We start from the raw sequence: 23,661 nt of genomic DNA, 5'->3' as shown, positions 1-23,661 counted from the left end.
AAATATAAAAATAAAACACTATAAACTAATTCCTATAAAAAGCAACTGTATTAAATTTCTTCAGTCAAGAGCAGTGAGTGATTTTTCTCGTTTTTGTTTTGTTTTATTAACGTTAAATAGTTCACCCAAAAATAAAAATTCTGTCAGCTGTCTGTCAATTCTGTCATAGTGTTTTATTTTTATACCACCATTTACTCAAAATTGGTTTTAAACCTGAATGAGTTTCTTTCTTCTTCTGAACATAAATGCTATTTTGAGGAACGTGGAAAGCCAAACAGTTGCTCGTCCACAGTGACTTGTATTTTTGCTACTATCAAATTCAGTGTGGACCAGCAACTGTTCGGTAACCCACATTCTTCAAAATATCTTCTTTTGTGTTTAGCACAAGAAGGTAATTAATATAGGTTTGGGACAACGTGACAGTGAGTAAATAATAACAGAAATAAAATTTTAGGGTGGGTTAATCACTTGACAGTAATGACAGTAGGCTGCATGTTTAATAGGCCTACTGTCCCTTTAAGACCTGCACGCATCTAATATACAGGAACGTATACCTTTTTGTCTCCGTTTAATTTCAATTTAGAAATAACCAACTTGAGTCTATATTTAAACCGTTCTGACAGTATTAGCGCAAAAGATAACTTAGTTTAGTAATCAGGTGCAGTCTGACAGGCTTTAACGCACGTGCTTCGGGTGTATGCGGCACTCAGAAAAAGCAGAGGACAGACCAGCGTGTGAATGACATTTAAAAGCACATGCAAATAATGAGAAAGTAACTGTCGCTCGAGTTAACACTGCTGTGAATGCTTGTGGTGTTGTACAGTATATGATTGAGGCGTCAGAACTGCAGCTGATAGAATGTGTGCTGTAGCATGATATTATGATATTTCTTCGAAAGGAGATCTTGGATACATTCTTATCATCCATGATCAAAATTCGTCATATTGTACACCCCTATGTTTACTCATTGATGTATTATCATATGTATTATTATTATAATTGAATGATTAAATGTAAGAATTAGACTCAAAAGATAATGGACACTTTTACAAAAATGGCTTTATAAAGGTACAAATGCACACACACAAAAAAGGTAAAAATCTATTTAAAATTATTGGAAAAGATGAAATTCTATCACTGCTGTGGACTGACCACACAGAATATGAAATATAGGCTACTGAATCAAAAACTTTAAGAGTCAGCTTTCCATGGTAGTTCTTAAGATATCAGCACAATGACACACTCAGCAAAATATTGTCTTATATCTTTATAAATAAAATTTCTGAAAATATTGAGATTTTTTGTCAATATCGCACACCCCTAGTTCTGACACAAAATGATTTACAATGGTAGCTTTGTCATGCCCAGTGTAGACAGCCTCAAAACTGGTGTGTAGAAGTTATGAATGGCCAGTAACTTTAAAATATAATAGCCATCTTTTTCATCCCACTCAAGGCGCTTTTTAGTTCCAGTCTGTTTTAAGTTTCCCATTACCTCTGCTCACAAGTGATAATTTCAAATCATGGTTCTAAATATTTAATTGGTCCTCTCTGCTTGTTTAACCAATCAGAAGGCTTTTTGATGAGCTATCAGCCTTGTCTCGCAGTCATTTTTACACGTTCACAGCGGGAACTCCATATATGGGAATCCGGAAGCTGAGAGGGTGGCACATGAAAATGGAGCGTATTTTCTTGTAATTTGTATGCATAAAAGATTCGCGTTTTCTCAACTGTCAACAGCTTTCACAGTAAAACGTTCCAAAACGGAATGAACAGGAAGACCAGAGTTAAAGCTTTACATTACTAAAGATAACCGAGAATTTCAAACACCCAACTGACGCCAAGCTTGTTTTGCTTCTAATTAACATAATTGCTGCATTAATAGAGGGCGTGTTTGGGTTTGTCTGAAGATCTAGAAGCAGCAACCTTGCTTTTACAGCACATTAAGAATCGTATGCAGGTTCTAAAGTCTTCGGTTAACGGTTCCGCATTTCGGTTTGACTGACTAACGAGTACACTTAAGTACTTGAGTATAAGAGTGGTCGGTTTTTGCGATTTAAGTGTTATTTTACCGTCTCTGTTGTGCCATTCGATTCAGGCTAATAATAATTATTTAATCCCATGGGCTTTTAACCACACTACATGTTGTAGGCTACTCTGGTCAAGTTGGCTGTAATGTCTTCCTGCGTGTATTTTTCCTTCTGACCCACCACTACTCACAGGCAGACAGTGCTGTGCTTCCAGTTCTGCGAAAGGGTGATTCAATTTGAGAGAGAGAGAGAGAGAGAGAGGGAGGGTGGAACAGAAAGAGAGAGAGAGAGAGAGGGAGAACTAGGGAGACGGAGAAAGACAGGCGAGAGGAGACATCGACTCCGCACCAGACCTTCTGAAGGATATATTTAGATACAAAACAAAACAAAGGAACAATAGACGAGGTAAGGCTGGATACATACAGTATACTAGCTACTTGTAAAACATTTTGTACGTATGATCGTTAGTCTTGGAAATTTGTGCATGAATGGCCTTCGTAAACAGCTGCGCGTTGAATAAGGCTAATTTTGTATTTTCTCTTATTTTCCATTTGTGTTAACAATTGTAATTACGCAAACCATTGTTTTATGATGGATATGAGTACAAAGGAATTGATGTGACAGTGTTTATGTGTCCAGTTGAGCGCGGGTGCGCGCCCGCGTGTGTCCGGGCGTCGATGTAAACTAATGAATTTGTGCTGTCGAGACACCTTTCACCGATATGGAGTGACCTAGAGTCATACATTATGGATGGATTACTTTAGGATATAGGACTGCTGATGAAAACGCGGAATGAGGGGTTATTCGTTTTAAACCCACTGGCGAATAAAACTAGTCTGAAAACGTAACGTACGCTGTTTTAATCAGTGCTGGTTATGTGTGCAATAATCTTAGACTTTTCTACGTAACACGTAAATATCGGCCTCTCGGTGCGTATTTGTCAGCGTCTTGAACCGAGGATGCTCACCAATGCGCAATTTCTTTAGTTTACTTGTCACGCTGTTTCTTGTTTTACCAGTAACCACTGTGGCAACCACTAAATCTGTTGCCTTTAAACTTTGGATAGCAGTTGTATTTTTGAAAACGATTGAGCGGTTTCACTTTGGAAGACGCTTTGTCCAAATTTATGGGTATAAATACGAAGGCGCTGTGTGGCCTGTGATAAATCGCTAAAGCCGCGCGCGAGCTCCACCGCTCGCGCACAAGAAACAAACAGATTAAGCGCAGTGAATGAAGAGCCACTGTTGCTATATGTGACATGAAACTAATGGTTTAAATGTTGATGTGTTGTCGCGGTTCTTCAGCTGGGAGAAAGTTAACCCACAGGCATGTGCTATGCGCTCTGATTGTGTGTGTGTGTGTGTGTGTGTGTGTGTGTGTGTGACATGAGTGGTGATGACTTGGGCATCTGTTGCTGAAGGAACAAGGTGCGATTCTACACACAGGTTTCTCATGTGTTTTGTTCGGTATAATAGTAAATGCTCCTGATGATATTATGTCATTTCAGAAGTAAAAGGATTGTAGCTTAAGTTGGAAGTTTATGGTGTAAAAAGTGGGTGATCAGATGATCCAGAGTTTGAGTCATGCTGTCATATTGGAAGAGAAGGATTAGGCTTTTTACAGAGAGCTCAGGCTCTGTGTATATCTAAGAGAGCAAAAAAGTGCTTTCATTATCAAATACGTTCCCTTGGCAATGTAAGCCATGACACATCACATAAATAAATGTATTTGAACACAAGCTTTGAGGGAGACATTTCACATTGCAAGCCAGGTATCACTGGGCCAAAATGGCTGCATAACACAATCATGACATGTATGTTTGTAAACCGTTTTCTTTCAGCTTGGTGAGTAGACTAGAGCATTTACATTTTTCAGTTCTTGGAGCTCCTCAGAGGTGGAACAGTTTGTGTTAGGCAGAAACGGCAACTTCAGTCACCATTTACTTCATATGTAAAAAAAAAAAAAAAAAAAAAAAGCAGTGAACAGTTACTGAGGCTGTCATTCTGACTAACATCTCGTTTTGTGGTTCGTGGGAGAAAGAAAGTCATACAGGTTAGAAGCAACATGAGGGCAAAGTAATGATGACAGCGTTTTCATTTTTGCGTGAACTATCCCTTTAAACTCTGGAGTCACCCAGGGCCGTATTCATAAAAACCATCCACCATGTTGGAATTAACCCACCTTAATAACTCTCTAATGCCTTTTGAATGGTTTGAAGTGAGACAATTACCTGCTGTGGATTTTCCAATGGGTTCTCTTAACACACAGGTGTTAAATATAAAGGTGACATGAAGTTTTATGAATAATCAATTAAAGTCCTTTGTCCACGCTTCATTCCTCTCTGTGACTGTGCAATATATTGCATGTAAAGTTATAACTGAAAAATGAAATCTAGCCTAATGTTTTATTTTTTTTTGCATCAGCTTCAAGCTTCTCTTGCTAAAAGGCCCTTTAAAATCATACCTTTTATGTTTGCTGCGCTAGTCGTCCTTTGATGCCTCACCTTACTTTTGTGTTTCATGTGCCTTTTTTAAATGTATGAAGGGGCTTCTGTGGGTCAAAAGGTGACAGATATCTGCCGTCAGAGAGGAAGGCTTTTCACAGACATGCTTTAAGGGAGCAGTTCACAGAGAGCATTGCACCCTCAACCCTTCTGCTCCAAACAGACCCTTCAGGGATGCAACTCAGCAAGTTGCTTCTCAGAGCCTGCGGCAAATCTAGATCTAAATAATTAGGTAATGATTAAAAGGTGGTTTACAGGCACACAAAAAACAAAGCCAATGAAAGTCGGTTGACATCAAGGAAAAGCAAAACACAGCTACAGAACAGAAACCGCTGCCTTAGTGGGATTAGATTATGTGCATGTGGAGAGCAAGGTGCTGTTGCATAGTGTTACATGATCCAGTAACTTTGCACGGTATGGCTTTCAGGATGCTTCTCTGGTGCCTCACCATAACTTTTTGATTTTTGCTTTTCAAAAAAAAAAAAAAAATTAAAATAATTTGTGGTAATTAACAATATCCTATAAATGCTGTCAGCTGAATTTAACGTGTATTGGGCCTGGAATATTCCTTTAATAAAGCATTCAACCTCATCCTATAGGATCTGGATTGACAGGGAGTCAACTTTATGTATTCAATTTGTAAATTTTATTTATTTATTTCACTTCACCCTTGTTCACCCCAGTTTCCATTAGGAGAAATCAATGATGTATGTGTACAGTAATGCATTAATTAAACCGGTACTCCAACCAAACCAAATGCTCTTTAATTATTAGAGTCATAAATCTGTCTTGTTTACTCATAGACAATGACAACAATAAGCAAAAACACACACGCGCACATGGGACATGGTTCAACACACCTGCACACCTGTCTCTTAGCAAGAAATTTAGATGACTCACAGAAATGATCACACATGCGTGCACACACACACACACACACACACACTCCACTGGGCTAAATTGCCTCATAGGCTTCTTTTTGCACATGCCAGGTGTCACATCATCCAAAGTCTTTTTCTTTTCCGGAATATCCTCTGCACAACAATAAAAGTCTGTTTCTCTAACTCAGAAGGGGCGTGGGAGGTATTTGTAGTGTGTTGGATGATGTTAGCTATCAACTAGTCTTTGGTGCTTTTGTGCCATGGGATCTGGAGCTCAATTCTGGCTGATGACATGCAGAGAAATTTTGCAATACGATATTGTTGATTGTAGGACTCCATCTCAGTCCAGAGCAGGTTTATCAAAAGCAGGCATAGTCTGAGGGCTAAGTGCTTCCACAGACCTTTGTTTGAAGCCAAAAATCAGAGCCTGTGTCGAATTTTAGTTTTATCTCCCATAATCTTTAAGCCATTACATTGCCGGACGATTTCCCCTAAAGATAACTGCACAGACACCTCTATACAGTGCACTGGCTGTACTTGCAGTCTGTATTCAAGGCTGTATAACACTATGCGAGAGCAGGACGTTTAGCTAATGCATCTTGCAATGTGTAACTGGCTGAATTTTGACATTGAGCAATGTTATAAAAGTGTAATGAATAAGTCTGAAGTGATGTCTAGGGATAACAGTTACACCATCATGGCAAGTGTGAGACACTTCTGTCTTATTTTAATACACCACACATAAAATATAAATCCCCTTGTTTAAGTAAGGGAGAAGGATGACCCTTCTTGGATGCCTTCTTTGCTTGAACCACTTTCGAACGATCTGGTGTCATGCAAAACTAAACTTCTTAGTGGCATTCAAGACACGCCTCTCTCGGCTGGATCGTGAGAAGGCCATCTGCAGTCTTCATAAGAGATGGCTGCACTGCTGAATTGACCACTGCCTAATTTAGCAATCCAAGGCGTCTCCGTTGATATGGAGATGGCTTCGTATAAATCATTGCATGTCACCTTGGCATGTGCAGTCGCAGGGATGAAGTGACATGGTGTGCTTTCAAAACTGATAAATGAGGAGGATTGATCCATGCTGACCCATCCATAGTGCTGATTCTGGCCTCCTTCGCTCTCCCCACTGAGTGGGGGTGTGGAGGAAGAGGGCCACCAAATAATTAGCCATGATTGGTTTGATTGAGTTCCCCAGTCCAGGCCTGTGTGCTGGTCCTTCAGGGGAACAATGAAGACTGTCAGACCTTTTTTATTATTGAGTAATCGTCAGTAAGGAATGGCAGTGGTTAGTAATATGAAATTAATGCCGTAATCCAGCCCCGAAGTAACATACTTGGAAACAGTGGAAATGTCTCCAACGGCAGGAATCATTCATGGCATTCGAGTCTCCCGTGGCGAGGTCTGAAAACCCACTGGAGCGATGGAAGTGCACTCATGTGGATGTAAAAGACTTTAGGGATGGAGGGACTCGGGCGAGAGGTCTGTCATGTGTTAGGGGAGGGAGGGGGGGCATCTTGATCGTGTGTTTGTGAAGACAGACAATAGGCACGAATGGCCACTGCAAGGTTGAGTAAATTGCCCATGAGGGACTGCTAATGAGTCTGTGTTAATTTGAGGTGAAATATGCAGCCTTGTGTTAATAAAGCAGTCTATCTTTTAGGGCTGGACGATTATGTCCTAAAATCAAAACCTCGATTAATTGAATATTTTACCTCAATTACGATTAATGAACGATTATTTTGTTTCTGTTTTTTTTTTTTTGCCCTCATAGTTCACTGACAAGGTTTGTACTGTAAGCAGGGCCGTAGCTGGGGTCAGCGGGGCCCCGGTGTAGGTTGTACCAGTGGGCCCTGTTTGAAAGTGTTTAATTTGTATGTTCGTTCTGTTTATTTGTTTGTGCCATTTACACAGTATTTAAGTTTTTTCAAGTTTGTAAGTGTCCAGGTACAGAAACCGAATAATTAAATGTAAAATAGCACTGTAAAAATTAAACATACAGTCAAACCAAAATTTATTCAGACACCTTCAACATTTCTCTCATTATCAGTTTATTTGCTATAGTTTAGAAAATGGTAATTATATATGACAAGAACTCAGAGTTAAACTGTCAGAACAAATTCATCTTGATAATATCAGATAACTTTAATAGAAAAATATGTAATGGATTACAATCAAACAAAACTTCACACAACAGTCAATACTTTGTTGGCCAATTACCAAGCAATGATTAATTGTGTTCAGTCTGTGGTTTGAAAAGGTTGCATTAGCAATTCCGCGAAGGAGATCTCAGTTCAGTTACTGTCTCTGAGACGCGGCTCTCTCTCCGCGTGCGCACCGAGCACAGCGCGAGTAACCAGCTGCTCAGTTCAGCTTTTCCCGCGTCTTGTGTTTGAATGCTTTAAAGTTTTTTGAATGGTTAAATTGGCAAGTGGCAAGTGGCAAGGCTTAATAACACGTGAAAATGATACGCTTTCATGACGACACGCAGCAGTGTTGTGTCAACTGTCCTGAGTGTCTTTTTAGACTGGCCTCGGCCAAACGGTTGAGATCGACTATTAAAGGTGGGATATTTTTTCCTCTTGAAAGCGTGATCTGACAACATAGCTCACTATCAGCAGTTATTTTATCTGTGTTCGTAACATTTCTTATAGATTATTACTCGGTGTAAGAGATAAATATAGATCAGATAAAGATAAATTAGCACAGTAAGCGGCCGTTCACATATCGCGCCTTTTGCGCGCTCAAGTTCGTTATTTCCAATGTAGGCGTTCGTTATTTCCAATGTTCGTTATTTCCAATCAGCTTCATTCTTTCCCGTAACAACGTTGAAATCTCAGCCAAGATGAAGGAACAGCTGACCATAGGATTGTCATTTTGAAATGAATTTAGTAGCAGAGCTACTGCAAGGGATTTTTAGAGCTGCAAATCCATTTTTCCTTTGCTGAAATTTCTGCGTTTTCATGGAGAGAGCACGTCATGGTTGCTTAGCAAAGGCAGACGCCTCAGGGGCGCAACTGCCCGAGCGCTTTGGAAAGAAGGAGAAAGCGGCGCGCCTAGCGTTTTCCACGCGTTTTTAGGCGCGATATGTGAACGGCTCCTAACGTACCAGTGCGAGTGATTGCGTGTGTGAATTAGTCATACTGTCTTTATATTATTGTGAAGCTGTGGGTTGTAAATAGCCTAGTTCCTTCAAAAGTAAAAAAATATGCTATAATAAGTTTTGAGATTCTAAGCTACTTTAGTAATAGCTAATAATATAGTCTCAAATTTTTTCCAAAATGGCGGAGGAAGGCAGTCGCTCGACAGGTGCTGCTGCACCCTTCCTAAAACAAACTCGGAGACCGCGAGATCACTTTTTTGTGAAGGGAATTTATGCATCTTGGAACTCACGCATCAAACATGGTGGAACAGAGAACTCATTGCATCTCTGGGTAATTTTGTGTGTGTTGTTTGTCCTACTGACTCAGCTCAAACGTTTTAAATGTTTGAGCGCTGCGCTAGCGGCAGCGAGTCGGACTCGAGGATATTCTGTCTTTCTCTGCATGGTTCTGCTTCTATGTGGGGATAATCATCTAAACCCCGGGCCTATGGATTATCAAGATCGTGTGAATATTCTAAAATCAGCTGTTTCCACTCATGTGGTGCAATCGCCGGCACCGCTGACCCATATCCAAGACTCTAGCGTGGGAAAACGAGGTAGCCCCCTGACAAACTCTGCTCCTAAATTCATTCTTGAGAACATATTAAAAGCACTGATCCACGCAAAGCCAGCAGCAACTGCAAATACTGCCGCCTTACTTAAACAGCAGCAAATGAAACTGTTTCAGACTGTGAATCATGCGAGCGTACTTTGGAACCCGAAAACAAAGCCGAAGGGTATTTTCGGAGGACACTTAAACATCCGCGGCATCGTTTCGAAGACTGAGCAGATTCAACATTTGTTGACGGATTCAAATCTGGATTATCTGTGCTTAACGGAAACTTGGTTAACTCCTACTACTCCCTCTTCTATAGTGAAAGTGTCAGGATACACCTTGTATAGACGCGACAGAAACAAGGGTAAAGGCGGCGGTGTGCTGATTTATGTAAGAGATCACATCCAAAGTAAACAACTGGATATCAGTGACTGTAACTTGGAGTGTGTGGGGACTACTATTACTTTATCTCCTCAAATGACTTTCTGTGTATTAGCAATTTATCGACCTCCTAAAGCTACTAATGATTTCTTTATTTCTCTTGGTAATTTACTTAAACAGTGTGATGGAAAAGAAGTCATTCTTTTGGGTGACCTTAATTTAAATTGGTTTGAGAAATCATGTAGAAACAAACTTAAAGAAATAACAAAACCGTTTCAAATGACACAACTATTAAGTAAACCAACTCGTATAACAAGATCCTCTCAAACTTTAATAGATTTAATATTGACAAATAAACCCGAGAGAATAATTAAAACTTATAATTTAATTACAGACATGTCTGATCATAATTTAACTCTAGTAGCTAGAAAATTGATAAAAACAAGGTGCAAGAATGAAAATCAAACGAATAGTAAAATGTATATCACATTCATTCCAAAGAAAGATTTACAACTGGTGGAAAAAGATTTAATACAAACAAAGTGGGCAGACATCCTGGAGAAAAAAATCTTGTGAACAGGGCTGTCATGATCTTATGTTGGCTGTAAATGACATAGTAATCAAATATACAAAAAGAATCAAAGAAAGCAACATGCAAAACGAAATTTGCCATGGTTCAACAAAATTATTGGGGATATGATGAAAAAGCGAGATATGGTGCTAAAACCATTTCTCAAATCAGGACTAACAACGGATCGATTCACCTTTACAAGTCAAAGAAATAAAGTTACAGCTGAGCTTAGAAAGGCCAAAGCCAGTTTTTTTCTTGAAATCATTAGAAATGCACAAGGTAATAGTAGAATAATATGGAAAACTATTGATAAACTGATTGGAAAAGAAAAGTCAAAATGTGAGAATATTTGTCTCAATATAGAGGGGAAAATTATTGATGACTCTTTTGCAATAGCAACAAATTTTAATGTCCAAAAAATGGCTCAGAATTTTCACATTGCTCACCCCCCTCTCACAATCAGTGACAAATCTGATTTTAATCTTAGCTCAATAACTAAAACTAAAGTTGAAAAAATTATTACTGTGTTAAACAACAGCAAAGCTAAAGATATTTATGGACTTGATACTTCTTTTCTTAAACAATATAAGGACATCTTCTCTGATCCGTTGACAATAATGATCAATCAATCGATTAGTGAGAGTATTTTTCCAGCAGCCTTAAAACCTGAGATTGTCACCCCAATATTTAAGTCTGGGAACAAACAAGACATGAACAATTATCGTCCAATAAGTATCCTCCCAGCTGTGTCAAAAGTGCTCGAAAAGACGGTGGCAGAGCAACTTACCACCCACTTTGAATCACAAGCTCTTTTAAATACAATGCAATTTGGTTTCAGACGGAAATACTCAACAGACTCTGCCTGTTGTTACTTCCTGGAAACTATCAGGGCATATGTGGATCGGGGAAGGGTGGTGGGAGCAGTCTCCCTTGATCTGCGTAAAGCTTTTGATACTGTCAATCACCAGATACTTTACAGTAAATTAAATCAATACAGTCTCTCTGAGCACACCCAAAATTGGATAAGATCTTATTTGAGCGACCGACATCAGTGTGTACAAGTGAATAACATCCAATCTGCGTTCAGAGCCACTTCGATGGGAGTGCCGCAAGGGTCTATTTTGGGACCCTTGCTTTTTAGCATCTATATAAATGACCTCCCTACAGTGTAGGACGTTGACATAATCATGTACACTGATGATACGGTTATCTTCACTTCTGGGGAAAATGAGCTGGAGGTTGCTGACAAATTATCAAAAGAGATGCAAAAAGTTGCAGAATGGTTACATACATCTTATCTGACCTTTAACGTGGATAAAACGGTCTCAATGTTTTTTTCAAATAAACGTAAATTTCAAGTAACTCAAGAAATTCAAGTAAATGGACAAACAATTAAAAATGTAAATGAAACAAAATATTTAGGTCTAATACTTGATTCAAACCTTGGTTTTAAAAGTCACATAAAAAATCTTAGTAATAAATTGAAATTTAATTTGATGAACTATAAACATATTAGAAATTCATTAACTACGGAAGCCTCAAATATATACCTCAACACTATGATTGTTCCACATCTTCTGTATTGCATGTCTAGTTGGTCTCAGGCGTGTAAAACATCGTTAAAATTACTTGAATCATTATATAAAAGGGCCATAAAAATCCATGATAAAAAGCCTCGCCAGTACCATCACTGTAAAGTACAAAGTAAATATAAAATTTTGAGTTTTGAAAACCTTATTAAATATAATCAAATTTCTGCTTTATTTAAAATTATCCATAACATCGCTGCTCCCCCTTTGAGAAAATTTGTCACATTAAATTCGGAGAGACTTTCTAGAGCCACACGGTCGACAGACAGAGTACAGCGTTCCAAAACGTAGAACCACATATGGTCAACAATCATTCTTTTATAAAGCAGCGAACCTTTGGAATATTCTTCCAAACGAAATTATCTCATGCACAAACTATAGTACATTTACACGCCTGACCAAACAGTGGTTATTATTAAAGCAAACCTGTACGCACTGAATTGACTGTGATATGAACGATGTGAATTCTCAGTGAGTGAGTGAGTGAGTGAGTGATAGATTCCTGAAGTGGAGTGTGTTTTTATGATGTGAGTGAAGTAATGATTTTATGTATTATTCTGTATATATTTTATGAACTTTTGTACGTAGGGCCTATAACATCTACCTGTCCAGGGACTGCGGGTGGAAATTAGCCTTTTTTTGCTATAACCTGGCACATGACCTCTTCTTTTTAGACTAATGTTTTTTTTTTGTGCATTGTCCCTGATCAAATAAAAATAAATTCAAATTCAAATAACTCACAGGACAGCGCTGATAAATAGTTTTTGCGTTCCTCTGTGTGCGCGATCTTCACAGCTACTGTTTATATGAGTGTTCGTGCCACAATGCAGCTGCGCGAACATGGTAGCTCGATATAATAATACACATCCGACCATCTAATTGCTTGAATGTCTAAACCACAAAACAAATGCAACTGACAAAGTTTAGTGAAGACGCAAGGCTCACCGCTCGCGTGCCATCACTATGTGTTGAACCGGCGTTCACCTCCGTGTTTTGCTTTTATGCCACTGACTGGCAGAATCATGTGGCTACACACGCGGTAGTATGCTTTTAAGGGGGAAGTATTAACAGGATCAAAAAACCGAAATAACCGACATGGAAAAATTAAGTCGGTTAGAGGTTCTGAATTTCGGTTTCGATTACTTTTCGATTAATCATCCAGCCCTACTATCTTTGTTTAGATTATGTGTACATTAGCAGATTGTCACGACTTGGTTCATGCAAGTGTGTTTAGTGCTACTGGTGTTATTGTTTTTCGCAGGTGAACAAAATGAACATTTTGATTGGTTTTGTTCAGACAGAAAGAATACATGGAGGTATTTTAAGGTCACACGTGGTGTATTTTTGGGTTTTCGCTCCATAAATAAGTTGAGTCATGACAGATGCTGGCCTCTGTGAGGCTATTTGAAGAAAGCTCGCCAGCCGAGATGCTTTCAGAACATGAACTCTGCGTAATGTGTTTGTAGTGACTGCAGCCATGCTGAGGTTTATCCATCTGTGACTAATTCTAACTGCAAGTGATGGATCTATGTTTAGTCCATCATGTTTGACTCAAAACACGAAGAACCATACATCTGGAAGGGTTTTAGACATGATCCTAACATATATTGGCAAAAGCACTGGGTCAACTGCAAGTCAACCTAAGATTCAGCCATCTGTTCATAAGTCATTGATTTCAAGGTGACAAGAGGCAGCTGTAATATGATGTTATATAGATAATGGATTGTCACATTGATATTCCCTAATGGAGACTGTCAGGAACTGCTTACTTCATGGTAAACAGACAGAGCCTGACTTGTAAGGGTGGTCAGACAATGGCTCAATCATGTGTGAGTAAAGCTGACTTGGGGTAATGGAAGTGGTCAGGCTTTGGTTAGCTCATGTGTTTGGAGAGGCAGTTTGGTAATGAGAGCATTCAGGCTTCAGTGACCTCGCAACGCAAGCACTATGACGGTGCCGTTGCATTGAGCCACACTATCTGGAAGGAGTTTGATTCGGGTCACCGAAGGAATAAGTGAGCCAGGGCAGGAGGAGGGCTCGGCGCAGCAGTGCAGACTCAGACTAAGGGGATTTTCCTGTTGTAAATGTGCACATTTAAGTGTGCTTTCTTTCCTGTGCGAGAATGAGTGTGTTGACTGTGTTTTACAAAATCAGGTCAGCCGGCAAACAGTATATCACAATGATGATGATGTCTGATTAGAAGTCCTGGATTCAGAGCCTCATCTGTGCTGCTTTTCGTCCCTGGGGGAGAGTTTATTAACTGTGAAGTGGTGGTCTCCACAAGGTACGTTTGTGTGCATTTGTGGACTGTCTTAATGCTGTTGTCTTGGGTGAGAGGAAGTAGTCACAAAGGAAGAGTCTAATGCAAAGGAAAGACCTTGAATTATGCACGTTTTTTAAAGTTAAATCTGGGAATGTAATGGTCTGGTTCCTTAAAGATTCAATTTATAATTCTCAATTTATGATGCACTTGAGGAAGAATGCTCTGACTTATTCAGTCAATGCATGCGTCATTAGACAGATTCAAAGCGATAAATAATGAGTTTGAGATGTTTTGTTTTGTTTTGTTTTAAGTCTTTTTGGTTAATTCGTAAAAAAGTAGTGAAGAGTCATAAATACACATATAATTTGTTGTATGTTTGTTATTAGGGCTGCATGATAAATCGCATGCCATGTCAGTAAAGCTGGTTCTGTGATTAGTAGTAAATCTCCATCACATTCTTTCAGATCACTGACAAGCTACGCAATATAAAGTTAATTATTGCAGATGAATCGCCTTCGATTATGAACGCGATATTGCATAGCTTGTCAGATTTATCGTGCAGCCCTATTTGTTATGCGCAACCAGCAAGTTTATTGCAATCAAAGGCATCTCTTTGTATTATTAATTGTTGTACTCTCATCACATTTAAGTCAAACTCAGAACTTGTTTACTTTATTTGTTTGCTTCTCATTTTATTGTTCAAGTTCTTTTTTTTTTAAAGAAAAACAATGTGTGTATTTGTGATCTTTAGTCAAACTTTAGTAACATGGACTTGATCTAACATGACTTTCCTGTTTGAACAATGTCATTTAGCTATATAGGCATCACATTCAGTTTTGGCTCCATATTACTATTACTACTAAATAATATTTTTGTATTTATGGATATTTAGAATTTACTTCTATATAAGTTTTTTTTAGTAAATCTCATTTAGATTTGTAATATATATATATTTTTTCATTTTTATTTTAGTTTTAACAATGTTATTTACTTCAACTTTTATACTTAAGGAAAAAGAATTATATATATATATATATATATATATATATATATATATATATATATATATATATATATATTGTTAACAATAATAACACTGATGGAACATCCACTTTTCACAATCTAGTCAATTCCTGATGGATTAAATCACGTTGAATCCTTAATTTCTGCTTGTTTAGTATCCTGTTTCACTTGGAATTAGTCACATTGACTTTTAGTTGGAAACACTTCTGTCTGCATCAGCCTAACAATGCAGATGTTGACTAATTGTTAACATAATAAAAACTGGTTCTATGTTCCTAACAATATTTACTGTGACATAGAAGTACACTATACATAGGTACATTAAAGAAAGGGGAATTAATAATCTACACTTTTGCTGATTTACATTTATTCTGATTTAAGAGTGAGTGAGGGGGTTTCTGAAACTAAAGAGGTGGAGTTGAAAATTTGAGTTCCCCTGTTTGCATTTGAGAGTGCTGTGAAAAGCGAAAGAGAGAATGAAGGTCAAAAGAAGAAGGATGCAGAAGGGCAGAGCAAGGTAGCACAAGCTAGAAGTGTCCGTGCTGTTTCTGTGATAAATCCGAGCCTTGGCTCCATGTTTAGAGTGATTGTGCAGAGTGCCATCATACGAATGTGCTGGACTTTATTTCTTCACACACACATATACTTCTCTTTCTCGCTCTCTCGGGATTCTCAGTGATCCTGTGCAGGCCTCTACAAATAAGGATGGCCTAATGGCCCGGGGCAAGTGTAAGAGAGTTTTGAGCCAGTTGGCGGGACTGTCAGTTTCCCTATCGGGCCAGTGTCGGGCTGTCACTGCACATTACATTTGTTGAGCTTGTACATGTGTTTCTATGCCTTGTAAATTTAAACATTTGGATTTCTGAGATGTTTTAAACATTGTTGGTGTGAATTCTGTTAATTAAAATATGAAATAATTTAGCAAGTGATGATCTGGAAAGAATCATTCGAAAATAGATATTGTTTTTCTTTTTTTTTCTTTATATTCAACGTTATTTTTTTATTATATATATAAATGTGTGTGTGTGTGTGTGTGTGTGTGTGTGTATTTTTTATCATTATTAATTTATATCTGCCATGAGAAAGGAATATATTTATTTGCTGTTTGGTTACAAAAATGTAATAAAATAAAAGATGTTTAATGATAAATATAAACATATTTAGATTCATATTAAAATATGTGACTAAAATGGCTATTTGTTTAATTGTAGGGGTGAAAGTAAAAATCTGAATTAACCAACGGGGCAAATTTATATGTATTTTTCAGCTATTTAGACATTCAGGCCTAATTAGTTAGTATTATAGTATAGTGTTATAGTATTATAGTATTATTTATTTTTATATTTATTACATAAATAATATTCAGATTTGTAATAATTTTTTTGTGTTGTATATTTTTGGAATTCAAATTTTTCATAATTTTTAATTATGAAACTTTTTATTTCAGTTTTACTTGAAGTATTTACAAATACATTCATTTTATGTCATAATGCTGTCATAACCTTTTTTTTTTTTTTTTTTTTTTTTACAAAAATCTTAAAATGTGTATTCTTATATAAAGGCTATATTATTGTGCATATTAAAATATGTGGCTAAAAATAGCTATTTATTTAATTGTGGGGTGCCAGTATAAATGTTGGCAGGGCAAGTAAAAATCTAACTCCAACAGCCCAGGCCAAAAAAAAAAAAGAAGCTTATTATTGAGCCCTGCTGTGGGTGTTGGAAGTCCACAGAGAGTTGACTCAGGCATGTAGATTTATTTATTTTATTAAGTAACCCATTTGTTAATTATTTGGTCGACCTTGTCATCTCTCCCTGTGTAGATAAAGCCTTATATAGCAGCAGTGGCAGCGCTGAGAGAGAGACAGGGAGTCCCAGGTGGGGTTCTGAATCCCTAGAGCAGAGTGATGGATCCGTCCCAGCCTCATAGCCTTGCAGTTGGGCTATGGTCATCAGGAGTTCATGTGATGTTGACATGCAAGATGGTGAGCCTGTTACTATAGCAACCCCAGGCTCTCAGAGCGTGCTTCCATTTCACCCAGTGTGGGAGAGAACGATGGAGGGAGAACTTTGAAGAGAAGGCTGCCAGGGGCTATAGGGAGTTTTGGAAGGGTCTGGAGAGCAGAGAAGGAAAGAGTGATGTTGTGGTGTTACTAAGATGACTTCCCAGGATGGAGAATTGGTGTGGGCAACTAAAGTTAATATAAGAGGAAATAAAATTCAAGTTTGCCATTAAAAAAAATATTTTACCATTACCAAATTGGCAAACACTACTGTTGCAATCCAAATTTACTCAAACACTCAGCTGTCAATTTGTTGGTCAAGAGGTAACAGGACTCAACAGTAAGGATGGCCTGAAGGTCTAAGACCAGTGTAAGAGAGTTTTGGACCAGTGTTGCTTTGCCACTGGAAATCTTACATTCATTGATGTTGAACAGACATTTTATAACTGGAAATACCTTTGGTCTTTTATAATATTGTTGCAAATTCTGTTGATTTGTCACATAGACAATGTTAACTAAATGGCTAACATAAATGAGCTTTTGGCTAAAATTGCAAAAAAGGTATGTGACAATTTTGAAAGCTTGGGTATGAATTGCATATGTCATTGTTTCCCAGCATATGTGTGAACTTTGAGCTTGTTACAAATTTTCCTTTTATTAAAGAAATAAGTTTTTTTTAAAGAAACATTAATTTAATGATTTATTTAAATAAATGAAATCATTTTAATTTTAACTAAAGCTTAATGTTTTTTGTAGACTGAACATTTAATGAAAAAAATATAAATTCCACCAAATATAAAACTGCATTGTTAAAAAAATTAATAGATGATTCTTACATTGAGTTGCAGGTGAAAATGTTGGCATTGGAAGTTAAAATTGTAAAAAATCTTTAAAACCTACTGCCCCGACTGGACAAGCAGAAAATAATCCATATGGTTGAGTCCTAGATAAGGTTTTTACTTTGAATGTGGGGAGTCTTAGGTTTAAATCTAGTTTTTCTATATTAATTTGCATACTTATCTTTGTTGAAGAAAAACCTAAACTATGGTTAGTAGGTTTTAAAACAACCACATGGACAGAATTGAAATGCTTGGACTGAGCTGACATTATGCGGCGCTGACTGTTGGCACTTGAATAGCCAATAATCAATTGGGGAAAATGTCCAAGCTAAAGCTAAACCTGTAATTTAATTGATTTTCTATCGGGTGGTAAATCAGCTCATACGTAGCCACACCCCTGAAGTGATGGCCAAGGAGAGCTGAAAAGAGAGTTGAATTAGAAAGGAGGTATATAGTTCACATGAGGGAGGAGACCTCCAAAGAAACACTGCAGCATTGGCTGTCAGATAAACACAGCTTTTCTTCTGCTTTCCTCTGTTCATGTCCATCTCCCCACAACTCCCTCCCTGCTGCTTTACTCACTCACTTTGATTCTGATGGCACTGCACTGAGGGAGAAATGGTGTCTGTCTCCACAGTGACAGGTATCCATGGAGACATCCATCAGTCAGTATGTGTCAGCGTTTCCATGGGGATGCAGATCTGGGGGTGTTTGTCAGCGTGTTTTGTGCCACACTCTTATCATGTTTGTAATAGATGGTGTTTATCAGTGTATGTATTAGTCATGATGTCACTCAGAGTGTGGGGTGCAGCCTTATGGCCTTCTTAGACTGGGACTAAAGTGTGTGTGTGCAAAACAAACTTTAAACACTTCTGTCCTAGTTTAATGTACTACAAGTATTCTAGTCATGTCGAGTCACATTTATTTATATAGCCTAGCTCTTTATACAATAGAGATTTTACATAGCTTCACAGTAATAAACAGGAAGTTGCACATACTGCAGTATTGCATAAAACATTTGCGAATAAAGCACCGTTTCCATCCACTGAGATGAAGAGAACAAAATTATAACTTCCTGATAAACTTCAACATTTTCAGAACATCAAAAAACAGCATTTCAGACGCTGTGCAACTTGGTCGGTCCACAGGTTTGTCCAGTTATGCTGTCCCATTTTGCAAAGTCACATGACTTTTTTGGTGTGAATTGAGGAATTTATTCTGTAAATATGTTTCTGTCATAGTTTATGCATGTTTTCTTATCAGATGAAAAATTTATCAGCCTCGAGCATGCACGTTTTTTATGTATAATTTATGTGTATCTTGCCATTTTCATCCAGTAAAAGACGGTGGTTGGGAAACCTGTTTGGAAACAATTATTGTTTTTGAATTTCCTGTTTGCTAGTGGTACTGCTATTACACACTTTACTCTCGAAGGGATAGTTCACCCAAAAATTTGAGATAATTAGCTGATCCTGTGTTTCAAATCATTTCTCCCATAAATTTAAAGTCAATGAGGTCCAATTCAGCATTGGACTCAAAGAAGAAAGTTAAGTCATACAGGTTTGGAAAGACATGACAGTGAGTAAATGATAACAGAATTTTCATTTTTGGGTGAACTATATCTTTAAACTCTAATGATGTAAATACATCACAAACATCTGTTTATACAGAAAACACAATCAAGCACACGCGCACACACACAAATCAGAACAGAAGCATTGATTTCACAATAGGATGCATCCACACCCCACTGAGCTAGACATACAGAGTCTGAATGGTTCTAACCTGCAGAGCCACATGAAATCACAGGAGTGAGAGATATGAGAAAGAGAGCGATGGACAAAAGTGCTGAAGTAAGTTTTCACAGAAGGCCCTGGAAACACGGATTGCTGAGAAGAGCTGGCAAGGCTGCAGCTACACTGTCACTGCAACATTGTGATAGTTTACATGCTTCTGTAAATGGCTGAGAGACACTCTGATTAATAGCTGCTGCTCTGCTCCCCTCCCAGCCAAACAGGAATCAAGTGTATCAACACTTTTAGCAATGCAAAGTGCCAATTAATTGTTTGCCAGAAGCACGTGTATATATGTCTCATAACCTAGGGGTGTTTCACTTCACAAAAGCTCTATTATTGCAGAGATAGTCAAGCGGAGAAAAACTTTGGCTGCATTACCCCAGCAGCAGCATAGAGTAAACTAGAAAAGGAAAGTTTGGCTAGACACCCAAGTCTTGCCTGAAAGTTTAAAAAGCCTTGAGGACTGAAGGTTGTTTAGGCCTCAAGTTTTTTTTAATAGAAGATAGATAGATTCATAAAAATTCAGATTGAACCACTGATGGCAGATGGACTATTCTGACGATGCTTTTCATAGTTTTCTGGACCTTGACAGTGTAATTTACTTGGCAGTCTATGGGACAGTTACAAGCCTCCCGGTTTTCATCCAAAATATCTTAAATTGTGTTCCGAAGATGAACAAAGCTTTTTTGGGTTTGGAACGACATGGGGGTAAGTGATTAATGACAAAATTTTCATTTTGGGTTGGATTTTCACTTTAATGACTTGAAATACTGGAAGTTTAAAGGGAGATTTCTCCCAAACATGACAGTTCTGTCATCGTATTTGTGTGGACGAACTCTTTAGTTGCACAAGGCTTTAAGGGTGTACTCACACTATGCACGGTTGCCTTGAACCGAGGCTGAGTGTGACCCCCCCCCCCTACTCCCCCACCGGCCTGAACTCACACTTGCACTAAACTTTCCAGGCCGGAGCACGCTTATGACATGTATGAGGTAACAGAGAAAACCACTTTAGCTAATATTCTGCCGAATAATTAATAATAATTCATTTATAATTTAGGATGTGCATTTATTTTCACTTGTATCAGAAAATTATTACGGATACAGCTAAGGCCAAAGAAATAATTTGAAGCTTTACTCGCAAACTACATTTCCTGTTCATTAATACGGTAAGACCCAGAGCCATTATAAACTTAAATATAATTGATTTAATAAAATTTATTGAAAAGTTTAGTGTGGTAGTAGTAATAGAATATGTTTGCGGTCGTAATGATGACAGTAGCGCACACAAAATACTATCTGTTCCGTGCTCCGGCGCGGTTAGTGTTCCCACTGCATGAGTACCGAGCCCAACCGAACCGTGCCCTGGCCCAGTGCTCACACTTGTCAAACAAACCGCGCTTTGGGGATCAAATGCACTCGGGCGCGGTTCAAAACGTCTAGTGCGAGTACACCCTAAATTTACTAAGACCCTTTAGGCACTGACTTAGACTACTGTTTGGGTTTGCACAAAAGTTTGGGGTCAGGGTGATTGGTTATTTATTTATTTAAGGAAATATTTTATTCTCACCAAGGGTGCGTTAATTTGACAAAAAATAAAGCAAAAATGGTAATATCATGAAATATTATTCATATTATTTCAGCAGCCATTATTCAAGTCTTAAGTGTCACATGATCCTTCAGAAATTATTCTAATATGCCGATTTGCTGCTAAAGAAACATTTCTTATTACTATTATTGTTAAACAGTTGTGCTGCTTAATGTTTTTGCAGAAACCACCATACATTTATTCAGGGAGTTATTCTATGAATGTGTCCTTGCTGAATAAATACAAAGTTCTGTCATGAAACTCTAGATGGTGCAGGCCAATATGTTCTAACTCAATCTGATACAATCACATCATTATTCACATGGCGCAGCTGATTGGTTCTTTTCGAATCATCAATGAGCTTGCTGCTCAACATTCTTAGCGCACTTCAGAAAGCCTCCACCTTCACCAGCATGTCTGTGAATGTACTGGCTGAAGTACTTGCTCTGCCGCAGCACATTCATTTAACTTTGCCATGTATATCACCATGCTAAACTTTCAGAGTGTTTTCATGACAGAAAGGTATTACAAAAAATACAAAATAAATTGTAAAGAGCCCAACCCTTTTGAATGGTAGTGTATGTTTAAGGTGGGTGTTTTTGCATTAACTTTTATTTATTTTGAAAAGTGTCCTCATACAAAGAGAACAGACACCAGCCCTGTGGCATCCTAACAAGGAGAAATGAAAACGCAGTCAGACAGGAAGTCTCAGAGAGGAATTGTTAGTCTGAGTAAATCAGAAAGGAGTGTTTGTATATGTGTAATAGTGTAAGAGAGTGCTGTGTACATGTGCTTGCTTATGATCTTAGAGTGTCTGTGTGTACTTAACATCTGATTGGATGAGGATCACAGAATACTTATGACTTGTTTTCCCATGCACACTTGAGGTTTCAAAATGATCCACAGGTATGAGTTGTTTACAAGTCTACATATGAGCCCCCCGCCGCCACGTCATCTTACATCCCGATCCGTTACATCGTTACATCACTGTACAAAGTCCCACCACGGCTGAGCGCTAAAACTTTATGACACATGCGAGAGGAGGATCTCTCCTCTACAATCAGCAGCCCCATCATTCCCAATCACATCCCATCAGATCTCATCCAGCCCTGCAGTCTCTCACAGACCACTTGAACACGGCCACGCACAGATCATGTCCTTGGTAGATGGCAGGATAACTCTGGTGTGGAAAAATAAAGTGTGAAAGTAAAATGGAGGTCAGTATTAATTTGCTGTGATACATGATGTGACCTGTACGGAGGTGGGCAGGTGTCGGCACCTGCTCCCATGCTACCCTGCTTGCCCCTCTTGACTTGCTTGGCCGTGGGTAGAATATTGACTTGCACTATCGATTTACCTGTACAAACATTCAGCCTCAAACCCCACGTAGAATATTTCAATAACCTGGAGGGCTTCCCTCCCCCGAGCCTACACATAAATCAGCCACTACACAGCCAACACAAAGCAGGCGAGTTAGCATACTATTAGTCATGTCTCTGACCACTGGAGCCAGCCGCATTGTGCAAGCTCCTCGCATACATGTGGAGGAGTGTGTGTGGGATGTGGGCATGTGACGTCAAAACCTCATTCATTGGTTCGAGTATTGCACATGGCTTTAACAGCTGCAATGTTTGCAGATGGCTAAAATCTTCTTAAATGTTGAATCAAAATGTTTTTTTGAACGTGTAAAAATTATAATATTGACACATATTGTGTTTAAATTTAAATTCCTTAGTATGTTCCTCCGAATCATAGCAATGGAAAATGTATTAAATGTATTTATGTTTTATACATTTTTAAATGGTGAGTTTAACGTTTTGTAATTAAAACTTTTAATGTTGGGGTTTTGGGTAAAGTTCAAGCCTGATGCATAGTGTTACATATATTTTTTGAACTATTTAAAGTACTTTGAAGTCTCTCAGTCTCAAAAAACAAACAAACAAAAAAATCAATGGGGTAGAAGCAACTTAAAAGTGTTCAAGCAGTAGCCCTCGTCATATAAACAGCTTGAGAAAAAAAATTTGTGGTATCTGGTCTTTTTTAAGTGGGTGATTGTCATAACGTTGCACAACGAGCATGTTTATTAATGTAAAGTCTTGGCTGTGTGCATCTCTGAGGCTGTTTTACTTGGATTCAGCATGGCAGTTTAAAATCCCAGAAACAGAAGAATAATGGGAGACAAAATGGGGATGAAAATGAGGTTGAGCACACACTTCTTACACCAAAGAACGGAGGACTTTGTAACCTCAGGCATGCAGAAAGACTGCAGCTCCTCTTTGAGGTTACTGAATTAATAAATAATGGAGAGAAAACTTAAAAACAAGTTGTAACAGAGACCTTATTGTGGTTGAGTATCGACGGATGCACTTTTGCTGCCCATAGTGAAGCAACAGAATAAAAAATCATGTCAGCCTCTCTCCCATGTGACTGCCTAAAAATAAACTATTGCTACCCGTCACATTACATTAGCACAACAGAGCTTAATACTTCCT

General features: G+C 38.2%; 1 protein-coding gene across 1 annotated transcript in view; it reads left to right on the top strand.

Annotated features, from left to right (window-relative positions):
• Positions 1-1,824: 1,824 nt before the first annotated feature.
• The window catches only part of LOC132149126 (leucine-rich repeat-containing protein 4B-like), a 39,939-nt gene continuing 18,102 nt past the window's right edge, over positions 1,825-23,661 (top strand). The window contains exon 1 of the mRNA XM_059558077.1: positions 1,825-2,434. The gene's annotated coding sequence lies outside the window, so the exon portion shown is untranslated. The remainder of the gene's footprint in view (positions 2,435-23,661) is intronic.

This window comes from Carassius carassius, chromosome 9, assembly GCF_963082965.1.
Source record: "Carassius carassius chromosome 9, fCarCar2.1, whole genome shotgun sequence".
Classification (NCBI taxonomy): Eukaryota; Metazoa; Chordata; class Actinopteri; order Cypriniformes; family Cyprinidae; genus Carassius; species Carassius carassius.
Note: the sequence above shows the minus strand (reverse complement) of the source record. Positions and strands in the feature narration are given on the sequence as shown.